The sequence below is a fragment of the Lissotriton vulgaris genome, chromosome 6 (genome assembly GCF_964263255.1).
Source record: "Lissotriton vulgaris chromosome 6, aLisVul1.2, whole genome shotgun sequence".
Classification (NCBI taxonomy): Eukaryota; Metazoa; Chordata; class Amphibia; order Caudata; family Salamandridae; genus Lissotriton; species Lissotriton vulgaris.
Window position 1 is genome coordinate 1,878,836,027 of NC_141694.1, and position 12,545 is coordinate 1,878,848,571.

Consider the following 12,545-nt stretch of genomic DNA (forward strand, 5'->3'; position numbering starts at 1 on the left):
GTGGCTGAAATTCTGCGCAATGGGCACATTTGGTGTCTCTGTGCATAGTCCATCGTAAACGAGTTCTGGGAGCCATTGGCTCTAGCTCTGGTGCAAAACTGGACAAAGGACATTGGAGTATCCTCCCCACTGTCCTGATCCTCCCCTGGAAGGGTTCCCTGAATCTGTCCAACCCTCTCCCGTGGATACAAAAGGGCTTACCTGGCTTTAGGACCATTGATTGAACGTGGAAAAGATTCTGATCAAGTAACCACTGAATTTCGACCGTCTGGACACCCTTGAACTAGCTGGACTTTGACTGGGCAAGACTTCATCTCCCTCTCCTATCCAAAGCATTGTCTGTGCCCATGCACCGTACAGGTTTCATGGAGGACCTGTGGATCATAAAGGACATCTGAAGTATCGCTCTTGGGGTGAAAGAGTCACTCCTCTGCATTTGCAGACACCATAATGCAACTGACTGGTGTGCTGACCCTAAGCTCCTGCGGACTCCGAAGGCTCCAGCAATACAGGATGTAAATTCCTAAGTCCTTTGAAGTAAGGATGGGTGGAAAATTCATTCCGCTCGCGGAATTTGCGGAATTTTAGCAATTTCACGATCAGCGAATTTAGCGAAATTGCAAAGGAATCTGCGAATCCGTGAGCGGACTTGATTTTCCAAAACTGTACAAGAAGCACTTACCAGGTTACTGCAGGTGCCCAAGTTGAAACTAATTTCTTTGTAACCATGGGGGAAAGTGGTAAACCAGAGGGTGGCAGTGATGAACCATAGGGGGGCACTGATGAACCAGAGGGTGACAGTGGTGAACCAGAGGGTGGCAGTGGTGAACCAGAGGGTGCTGTGATGAACCAGAGGGTGTTGTGATGAACCAGAGGATGCTGTGATGAACCAGAGGGTGGCAGTGATGAACCAGAGGGTGACAGTGGTGAACCAGAGGGTGGCAATGGGGAACAAGAGGGTGGCAGTGATGAACCAGAGGGTGGCAATGATGAACTAGAGGGTGACAGTGGTGAATCAGAGGGTGGCAGTGATGAACCAGAGGGTGGTAGTGGTAAACCAGAGGTTCCTGTGATGAACCAGAGGGTGCTGTGATGAACCAGATGGTGCTGTGATGAACCAGAGGATGGCAGTTATAAACCAGAGGGTGACAGCGGTGAACCGGAGAGTGGCCGTGATGAACCACAGGGTTGCGAACAGGCTGGACACGTGGAAACAACATGGTTGCGACCGTTGCGACCACACAAGTAAGTTTGCGTTCCCGAACTTGGAAAAAACCATGGCGAACTGGCAAAAAAAAAATCTGCGAGTTCGTGGAGTTTGTGAAATTAGCGAATCGTGGTTACGATTTCAAGTGAATTCGCGTAGCGCGAATTCGCTAATTTCGCCCATACTTACTTTGAAGTTTAGCTGCCCTCCCACCAAGTTTGAGGCCAGTATCCCTTGTGGGGACTGCATAAACTGAACCTGTGTGCGCTGCATACTTTTGCAAGTACACATGCTTGATGGTGTGCACATTTCGTACAAAGGACTCTGGCCTTCTCACATTCTGTGCCCTTCAAGCTGATAGTTTGTGAAACTGTTAGAAGTCCCCTTGCGATTCCTGTGCCTTTGGCTTGTGGGTCCTTGCGGGACAAAATTGATTTTCCTGGGCTCTCCTGGATGCTCTGGGCCTGCCCTGACTCCCCTTGCTGTTGGTCCTTGCTGGGCCAGACCGCAACCTTCTTTGGCCTTCTTCATGGATTGCTTGTTACCAAGGCTTGGTGGTGTTCCCGCTGGACATCGACTCCTCAGCACTCAACATGCTTCATGAGACAGCTTGTATCTGGTTCCTGGTTGTCTTCGACATCTCCTGGTCCCCGTGGCTGCAGAGTCAAGGTCTCTTTCTTTGCACCTGAAGCACCAGACATCGGTGGGCATTTGTCTTCTGAGCCACTGGTCACTCCTGAGTGACCTAAACTCTGTCCCCTCTGATTTCAGGCTTCAAGAATCCACCAGTGGATTTCACCGGACACTTTTCTTCTTTCCAGCAGTGGCATTTCTTTGAAGACTCCAATGGAGGATGAAAGCAGTTTTTGATGCCACTTCGACCCTGTGCACCTGGCTTCCCTGCGATAGGTAACTCTGGCAGTTTGCATCCACAGGTGGGGTGACTCTCTAACCTTCTATTTTCCAAAGGGTTTCCTCGTAGTCCACTGGGAAGGGTCCTTAAACACTACAAATGCAACCGCAACTCTCCCATTGAATTGCACCCGTCCTCCGTGGGGTCCCTACTTACTCACCTTTGGTGGTTCCTTGGGGTCCCCGCGATTCTACAACCACTAGACACTGTCTCGATTTGAGTTGTGGCTCTTATACCACTATTTTAGTATATGGTTTGATCTCCACGTGGAGCCACTGTGTATTGGTGCTACTTACTTTTGTTTCTGTGCTATAGTATTGTGTGCTTAGTATTTGTGGTGTTTAAGTTGTTATAACAATACATTTATATTATTATAACTACTGTGTGGTTCTCTTTTCATTTAACCAACAGCTACGACTTGGATACCTTTCTAAGGTTATCTTTGACCTCTTAAATCACCATAAGGGTTGTTTGGACTGTTGCAAGGTGCCCACTTTAATTAGTGGACAGCATATACCAGGCCAACTTCTCAAAGGCACCCAGTCTGAATCAGACGTAAAGAGCTTCAGTAAATGGTGTCTCAAACAAATCGATAAAGAGCTCAAATCCTGGCACTAGTTTAATCTACAGGAATCTGTCTTTAAGGGCACTGAGATTTAAAAGTATGTGTCACGTCTCTTTCTTCACTCTCACAAAAAGGAGACATAACCATTCTGGAAGAGCTACAAGCAATGTAGGCCATATTGGCCCAAAAATCATTCATCATTCAGGCCCCGGGTGGAAAAGATATGTTACACATACTTAAACCATAGGAGTGTTGTTTGTTGCAATGTTTGTTTTGCCAGGATATCTCTCAGGCCATTCCTGTAATGGAGTAGCTCTAGAGTAATCGAAATCCTTAACCAATATATAACTGGTTTCAGTCTAACCTTAGAAGAAATAGATTGCATGTCCAGGTCAGGTTTAAAAATCAAGGGAGTGCTTTGGAGTACTTTTTAGGGCACCTCTCTAGAATTTACTTTCAGCAACTCATAAGGCATCAATATTACAATTGCCCCATATGTCCGCACCCACCAGCCAACTCTTGGACTCTCTATATTTTATAAAGGGACAAATAGGGTGTATGGAGGTGTTACTTGTACATTTCAATGTAGCTGTCAACATGAGGGTTAGCAGGAATGTAAATCTGAGATCTGGCTTAGATAAAAAATACTACTGGATAGGTGAATGCTCAGATTATTAAAGTCCTACACTCTTTCAATGTCCACATCGTCTATCCTTATAACCCCTAAAAAGTGCCTATGACAGAGGTCTTCAAACGTTTGGATGCCGAGACCCCCCTGTCAACATTTTGAGGCGTGAGGACCCCCTCCTGACAAAAAGTTCTAAACCTGTAGGCAGGGCTACTAGAATTATGAGGCAGGTGAGGACCAAATTATGCGACAGGATTGACTAAATTGTGTGGGAAGAAAATGTAAGTGATATTATGTGATGCTGTGTATTTTGGGATAGCATTGCTTCATTATTTTGACATTTTTTACACACAGTAACACTGAGGAAAGATTTCACCCCATCAGTACCTGTTTATAACCAAAATACAGCAATTAACATCAGAAAGATTTCTAGTCAACCTTTGAGAAGGGCCTTCCACTCTGCAGGAATATGTGCTGCCACCTTAGAAGCTCAACTGGCTCTGGCCAGGAGAAGCCGGGGTCCCGTAAAAGCTGACGGTTTTGTGCAGAGTTAAGCAGTTTACCCATGCAGCTTTCCTCTCACCCCCTCCCTTCCATCCCTCTCTCCTCTCCTAACCCCGGACCCCTCTCTCACATTGCAGGCCATTTTCTTTCACCCCTTTTTACAACTTCTGAACTCTCCCCATTCAACCTCTCACTTCACCTTTAATCACCTCTTGACATTCTCTCTTTTCACTGCCCGCATCTCTAACAGTCTCTCACATTTATCACCTCTAGTGCCCCTCAGCACTTCTCATTCACTCGTCTCTCCATTCAAATTTTTGTCTATTTGTATCCTACACCTCTCCAGTCCACCCATTCATCTTTCACATCTCCCCTTTGTTCTAACAGAATCCCTCACCTTTGGCTCACACGCACTTCTTGCGTGTCTACACTTCTCTTCGGCTATACACACTTATCCTCATCCCTGACCTCTTCAATCAAATTCTCTCACTCCCTTGCTGTCCTCTCTCATCTCTCCTCACCAAGCATACGGGTCAGACCAGTATGCTCCTCTCGGCCTGTGCCACTCTGCTTATTGTTCCCTAATTCAAGAAGGCATGAGTTGTCTGTCTCACTGTTTTGGTGCAGGCCGCGCAGTCATGGAACTTACACCCTCCTTTGCTTCGCTCCACCAAGAATCTATTATCCTTTAGGAAGATATAAAAACCTTTCTCTATGCTCTGTAGGTTACCCCATTTGGCTGGTTCTCCACTCCTTCTGTGTGTTTCTCATTTGCCTACAGGCAGCAGATGGTTATTAGCCCCAGGACATCTTTTGGTAACAGTAGCACCCTACAAATGTAAATAATAAAATTGCCAGAAGCAGGGTAGTCACTAGAGAGGACTAACACTCCCAGCCAGGGCTGGTCCTAACACTGGTTGCACACAGTGCAACAGTCTTTTTTGGTGCCCACCCCGATTTCCTCCTTCTCCATGAATTCCTTCACTGCCACTCACCAACAATGCAACTCATCTCTCTATAGCACCTTTCTGTCAAACATTTCATTTTTTTATAGCACTACTCATAGTTTACTCGCACTCAGTTCTGTGATTTGCATAGTATACGTTCTTTGTAGCAGGCATATTAACCCTCTGCACACTGTGTGGGTGACAAGAGTGCCCATGTGATTGCACGGTGAGCGATGCAACAGTGCGAGAGTAGGGTAAGAGGAGTGTGCAGGGTGAGTGAGGTGGCGTATGAATTTATGAATTTGGGTGCGAATGCCTGTTCAGAATGGGACGAATGAATGTATGATTACTGATGGGCTTGTTTGAGTAAGTTGCATATTGAGCAGTGAGGGGGACAGGTGAGTGAAGTGTCACCTGAGTGCAGGATGAGTAGTGTACTCCTGTGACTGCAGGGTGAGGTATAGGGTGAACAGCGCAAGTGCATTGTAAGTGCAGAGTGATCACTGTCATTAATCGGGGAACGAGGGTGGAGGAAATAAATAATGTGCTTATCCTGGAACAAACTTACAGTCCTATGGTTAGGGTGGCCAGCAGATTATTTTGATGGCCCAGTCGGTACAAAAATAAGCAGTCACCTAAAGCTGTATTTTCAGCATTTATCTGTGCATACTTCGAACAGCAAATATAAATAGAAAGTACTTTTAATTGTGCTCTAGGGCTGCCTCAATGATCCATGACTGATGAAGAGAAAAAAGAAAGAAAAGTCACATAAGGAATGCATACATACTTTTGTATTTAAAAGTTTATTTAGTGTCAAGAGGAGGTCTTTACAGGCTCTTTAAACAAAACAGGCAGGCTTTTTTCCTTTGGCAACCCTACTTTATATTCCTTTTCAGTTAGGTTTCTAAACAATTTAGGGTTTTTGACACCATCAGGGTGTCATCAGAAAATAATAAAGCTGTGAGTTTGACACCCCCAGAACAGGTTAGTCGTTAACACAGTTTGACACCCTTGACACACTAAACCTCTCACTTCTTTCCCCATTTGGACCCATCTCACCTGTACAAAGGTATCTTTGTGTAAGTAAATTATAATGTCCAGTAGAGGGGGTGGGGGAGTCAAATACTCTTAAGGTCGCCAAAGATTTTCTCTTAGGACCATATCAAAAGTCGACCTTAGTTCGGCGAAGGCCACAGAGAGGCTGCCCCAGCTTAGATCCACTAACTTCCACTTCAGAAGCAAAAGTCTAAAAACTTGATCAACCATACTTATCTTTGTATGAAATCCAGCCTGAAAATGGGACATGATATTCTTTTCTTCGATTCAGTTAAGGAGACACGCAAGAATTTGTTTGCAGAAGATTTTTTGACAGGTGACTTATGGGGTGGATCTGATTTACAGCCTTTTTCTTTTATAAATAGATATTATCTCTGTTCCTTTCAAGAAAAAAAGGCATTTTGCCAACAGTCATGACAGCATTAGCTACACGATTTAAGTATGGACTAATCAAATGCAAGAACGCTGTCTGGTCCCTCATAAGAGCAGCATTCAAGATATATTCCCATAGAAAGGTATTCCAGGCTATTTGGCCTGTTTTTTGGGCAGCTTTATACTCATTTCTGGCAGATTGGATTAAACAACCAGTGCCTCTTTTTATAGCTAACAAAATATTTTCTTAGTGTTCCTGCAAGGCTTGGTATACCAAGAGTGGAGGGTAAATCATTTAGTTAATAAAGAGTTTTTTAGCTCTAAAAAGCTCTTATCATGAAGGCACATAGTCGCCTGGGAGGAGGAGCCAGGATCTGCAAAATCAGGCAACATTTTACTCAGGTATAAATATAACTTCCATCTTACGCTCCTCCTCCTAGTTACAGAGCTAAGTGAAGAGTTGACATGTCACACCGCCCTTATGCAATGGTCACATACACTTAATGAGATATAGGTAACTCATCACTGCTGCAGGCCTTACACCCCTAAGGTAGGGTGCACTATATCTCGTGTGTGGACAAATGCAAAAGCAGGTATGACCCTGCAATATCTAAGCCAATCTTGGAAATTGTAAGTGCAGAGGGAAGCCATAGAGAGTACATGGGCTGGATACTTTACATTAAAAGATTCCTAGCTCATTGATGGTAACACTTGAGCTATTTGGTACCAAACATATTTTCTTAATAAATCATTACTGATATCAAAGTGTGATGTATCAATAAATGCACACTGGAGACACTTTAGAGGGTCCCCTGAAAACCTACCAAGCACTTGGGTGATCTCTGACTAGTCATATCCAGTCTGCCTCCACCAGACATATTTATGGCCTCATGCGGCTAGAGCATGCAATCTCAGAGGCCAGAAACAAAGCCTGCCCTGGGAGGAGGTTCTATTCACCTACTGCCTATGAAGTTCAGCCCAGGCTTCCCAGATAGTGAGGAATGCCAACCCCTGTGGTGCTCCACATTTAATGGGAGGACAGGTGAGAAAATTAGTTAGATGAGGAGGAGTGCACACATTTATCCAGCATCACCCCTAATGTGTGGCAGTTTATGTGCTCCCCTCTCCTGAGATCCACCATCTTGGGATTGTGGGCAACCAACCTATCAGGGCCAGGGTAGTTCCCCTTCCCACAGCAAGTGGTCACTTAGAGGGTATAGACGCCCAAAGGTAGATAGTCTATTGGTCTATTGGCTACTACCTGTCTCCCCTCTAGTGCCCCTAAATGTAATATTTAGGTGGGATCCTTGTACCTTGAAGCTAGTTCAACAGACCAGAAGAATAAAAGGACAGAGAAGACCCGCTTCCCAAGATCTGAAGCCCTGCAGCAGAAGAAATTGGCACCAAACTGTGCCTTTTGCCTCTCGGACTTGAAATGGTGCGCTGTGTTATCCTGGGACTCAAAGAACATCAGAGGTCCTCCAACCTCCCTTGGAGTGAACGTATCTCTCCCTTTCACACCACAGACACCTAGCCCCCTAAGTCTGGTTTGTTGACATACTGCTCCCCGATGACTCCGATGCAGCACCACACCAAAAGTTGCATACTAGCTCTGGAGGGTCAGCTCCATCTCCTCACCAAGATTGGAAACACCATGAGCTTCTGGATACACCCAGTACCAATGCACAGGTTACTGGATCCCCTACAGTAAACAGCAAGAAGAAGAGACCATTCTGGACTCCAACAATTTCTGAACCAAGCATCCATCGGGGGACATCGGTATCTCTGAGACCCACATTATGAGTGGCCCGACTGTCCCAAGATTGCCCATCCAAGTTGCCTGCTCCTAATCATGAGGACATCTCGATGAATGTTGCCCTGCTGACCAAATCGGTCTGTATCTGCCCAAACCAGCTCCGGTAATGGTGATCCATCTCTGCTTCTGTGGTCCTGAGACCATTGCGACCTCCTCCACCCAGTGGGACCCACTAAACTTACCTTTAACTCCTCCGGTGCAGTGTCTGTCCATGTGGCCCCCTTTGTCGTAGCACACCAGCTACCCTCACCCTCAGCACCCAGTTCCCAGCCAAATCTGAAACGTCCCTGATCTTCTGTGGGTGAAACTTCGGACCTGGTCCTGCTATCGACCTGAAACAAGAAGGTGAACTTTCTGAAAGCATTGTCTGATTTTGTATGCATTTTATTTGCTTTTCCCCATTGACTCCAATGGTGCGTATTTGCACAGAAAAGTGACATATTTTCAGAACTCTTAAAAATTGTAGGTCTGAAAGTCCATGGTGTGGATTAAAGGTCTTGGTCATAATAATTATCTTTAAATCTAGACTACTTTTTTCAAATTGGACTCAGATTTAGTCTTGAGTGTCTGTGCCATTTATTGCCTCTGTGAGTACACCAATCTCATCAGTTCTTTCTGATAAACATAACTGCTCCCCCACACTACCACAGATAGATATAGGATATAGCGGCATAGATTAGCAAATTTAGCGGCACAAATTAGGAAATTTATTGGCACAGATATGGAAATTTAGCTGCATTTTTGTGGCACGTTATTTTACTCATAATCATTTATTTTCAGCCTGAACTCGCGAAATCCTTGAGGGTCTGTATAGGGAAGTAAGATAAGGACTATTATCTCATATTAAAAAATAAATTACTCTCCTTTGACTTAGGAACTGAGTACATTTATGTTAGTTCATTACTGAATAATATTTGTTTATCGCATATTCTATTATATTTTGACCTCCCCCGTCTTAATATAATTGTATGCATCGTTCATTTGGAATTGAAATCTAACTCCCTTTTTGATTTAACATTTACAATGTTCTAGTTTGTTCAAGGGCCTCTGTCTTTTGGGACTTACATAACCCTGATCCTGCACATCAGCCCTTTACATTTATTAACGAAAGCATAGACAATTGCAAGTCTGCTAGTGTATCATAATGCTTATACTGGGGGTACATTCTCACTACCCTTTCCAGCCGAGCTGCTGGAGAAAGTGTAAATTGTTCAAATGCACATTGCGTGAAATACATCTTGGACTATCTGTACAAACAGAGGAACACAAGCCATGCCTCGGTCTAATTACCTTGCACCCAGTCAGTGTCACAAACTTGAAGATGAAGGTCACGGTGCTATGCTGGGTGTACTAAAACAATCACAGGATTGTCAATCTAATCACGCTCTGAGCCAGTCCCAGTGAATGACACTCGCAGGAAACGTGACACAACAAAATTACTATTAAAACTAGAGCTGTAAGCTGTCCTTAAATCCAGCTGTCCCACTTGAGTTTGTGCTTAATATGCACTTTTGAATCAGCAGCTTTCCAAACATAAAATGTCATTTCTTCAAAAGGAGTTCTCAGGAGCCGCAGGTAATTGGTGAATTTAGCCCTCGACCCACCTGGCATCTTACAAGTATGTTATATGCTCAGGGTGGTATTATCCACTACCAGCCCAAAACGTTAATAGTATCGGAAGCAGAGCTGGCTGTGACTGAGCCTCTAGGGAATTAGATAACCCTGGTCGAAGGACGCCCAAAAGGGAATTACAGTAAATAAAGAAAGTAAACAAAGGAATGTGAGTTCATTGCTTCTAATAGCACGCTCAACAAGGCTGTAAGCCAAACCCGGCAATAGAAAACAGGGAAACTGGACCCTGTAACATTGCAACTCAAAATCGTGAACCAAGGGTCGCAGCGCATCACAGAGCAGGGATCAGCATATTTCATAAATCATTGCACCAACAATCACGAAATACGGGAGGGTCTGTGTAATGCACAGTACATGTTAATCTTTACAAGCTGAAGGAAAATGTCAATGCTTCCCTATCAAGGGTGAGTATGTGTCAATGACTGTTAATTGATTAGAAAACGTATCATCCAGAGCCAAGCTTTCAGCAACTTGTCTAGACTGTGCCAGTGACCAGAAATTAGTTTGGTGAAAAGTTTGCTTTACTTAGTAATTTTTTCTTTCATCCTCCTTTTCACACCTTCCTTCCTTTCTCTTTCTTCTTCTTTTCCTTCTTTTGGCCAGTCCATTTTATTTGATTCTGTGTTTTCTGAATTGTCATACATTGCATGAGGAGGTATTCTGTCTGATGCAGAGCAATGTGGCCATTGCTTTTTTTTTTAGTAAGGTACCTCAATGGGATAATGTGTGTTTAGCAGAGATTCTCATGTCACCTGCAGGTCACGTTTCAACCTTGATAAAAAACACACACCAGAGAACAGGAGAATTTACCACAAACAATCGAAGAACAAACAAGTTGAGAGCGCATTGAGCTATTCAAAAGATCATTATTAGTTTAATTACACAACTAGTCCTACAATCAATCAATCAATCAATCAATCATGACACTTGTATAGCGCGCTACTCACCCTGAAGGGTCTCAAGGCGCTTGGGGAAGGGGTCCGCTATTGCTCGAACAGCCAGGTCTTTAGTTGCTTCCTGAAGGAGAGGTGGTCCTGGGTCAGCCGGAGGTGGATGGGGAGGGAGTTCCATGTCTTGGCCACCAGGTAGGAGAAGGATCTGCCTCCGGTGGTGGCTATTCGGATGCGTGGTACGGCGGCGAGGGCGAAGCTAGCAGACTGTAGCTGGCGGGTGGGTGTGTGGAAGGTCAGGCGGTGGTTGAGGTACTTGGGGCCCAGGTCGTGGAGAGACTTGTGTGCGTGGCTGAGGAACCTGAACGTGATCCTCTTGTTGACGGGGAGCCAAGTCAAGTCAAGTCAAGTCGGAATTTATATAGAGCACTACATACCCAGAGGGTCTCAAGGCGCTTGAGGAACCCAAGACCACACTCAGAGGCACCCTCCTCTACAGGCCACCAGGACCCCGTACAAAATTCAGCGAAGACATCACTGACTTCATCACCCCACATGCCCTCCCCTCGGAAGAATACATTCTACTGGGAGACCTCAATTTCCATCTGGAAAAGAGCAACGACAGTAACATTACCACCCTTCTGGACAATCTCGCCAATCTCGGACTTAAACAACTTGTTAACACCCCCACACACTATGCAGGAAACACACTCGACCCTATCTTCACTTCCAGCAAGCGTATCTCCTTCACTCACACCACTCCCCTCCACTGGACGGACCACAGTTGCATCCACTTCATTTACAATAAGACCACGATCCACAACCACCCTCAACCAACTCTGCGAAGAAATTGGAACAAAATCACCATCGACCAGATCTCCACATCGCTTCTTCAAAAACCCCCTGCCTATTCAACGAACCCTAACCAAGCCGCCATCAACCTCACACAATGGTTAACCCAAACCGCCGACAAACTAGCACCCTTGAAAAAACATCAAATCAAGCAAGGAAGCAAGAACGCCCCCTGGTTCAATGATGACCTTAAGAAATCCAAGAAGCTCTGTCGTTCCCTTGAGAAAACTTGGAAAAAAAACCAAACACTATCACCCAAGCTGCCTTCAAAAACGCCAGCCGCAAACACCACCAACTAATCCGGACAGCCAAGAAATCAGCACTCAAAGACCGACTAGACAACAACGCCCACAACAGCAAGGAACTTTTCAACATCATCAAAGAATTCACCAACCCCACCGCCAGCTCAAACGACATCACGCCCTCTCAAGTCCTCTGCGACTCCCTCGCCTCATTCTTCCATGACAAAATCTCCGACATTCATAATAGCTTTGACAACCAACCCGTAAACCAGTCCACCCCACTCACCTCCGAACCTGTACCTCCTCCGAATAACCTTTTCGACTGGAACCCAATCACTACAGAAGACACCATTCGCCTAATGAACTCCATCCATTCAGGATCCCCTACAGACCCATGCCCCCATCACATCTTCAACAAAGCAGACTCCATTATCGCACCCCATCTCCGAGACGTCATCAACTGCTCCCTCAACTCCGCCACATTCCCAGAAAGCTGGAAACACGCCGAACTCAGCGCCCTTCTGAAGAAACCAACAGCTGACCCCACCGAACTCAAAAACTACCGCCCCATCTCGCTCCTCCCATTCCCTGCCAAAGCCATTGAGAAAGCCATCAACAATCAGCTCGCCGCCTTCCTCGAAACCAACAAATCACTCGACTCCTCACAGTCTGGCTTCCGAGCCAAACACAGCACCGAGACCGCCCTCATCGCAGCAACAGACGACATTCGAACACTACTGGACAACGGAGACACAGTCGCCCTCATCCTCCTTGACCTCTCTGCAGCCTTCGACACAGTTTGACATAGCACCCTGATACAACGCCTCAGAAACATCGGAATTCGAGGAAAAGCATTGGACTGGATCATCTCGTTCCTCGCTGGAAGAACTCAGAGAGTCCGCCTCCCCCCTTTTAAGTCAG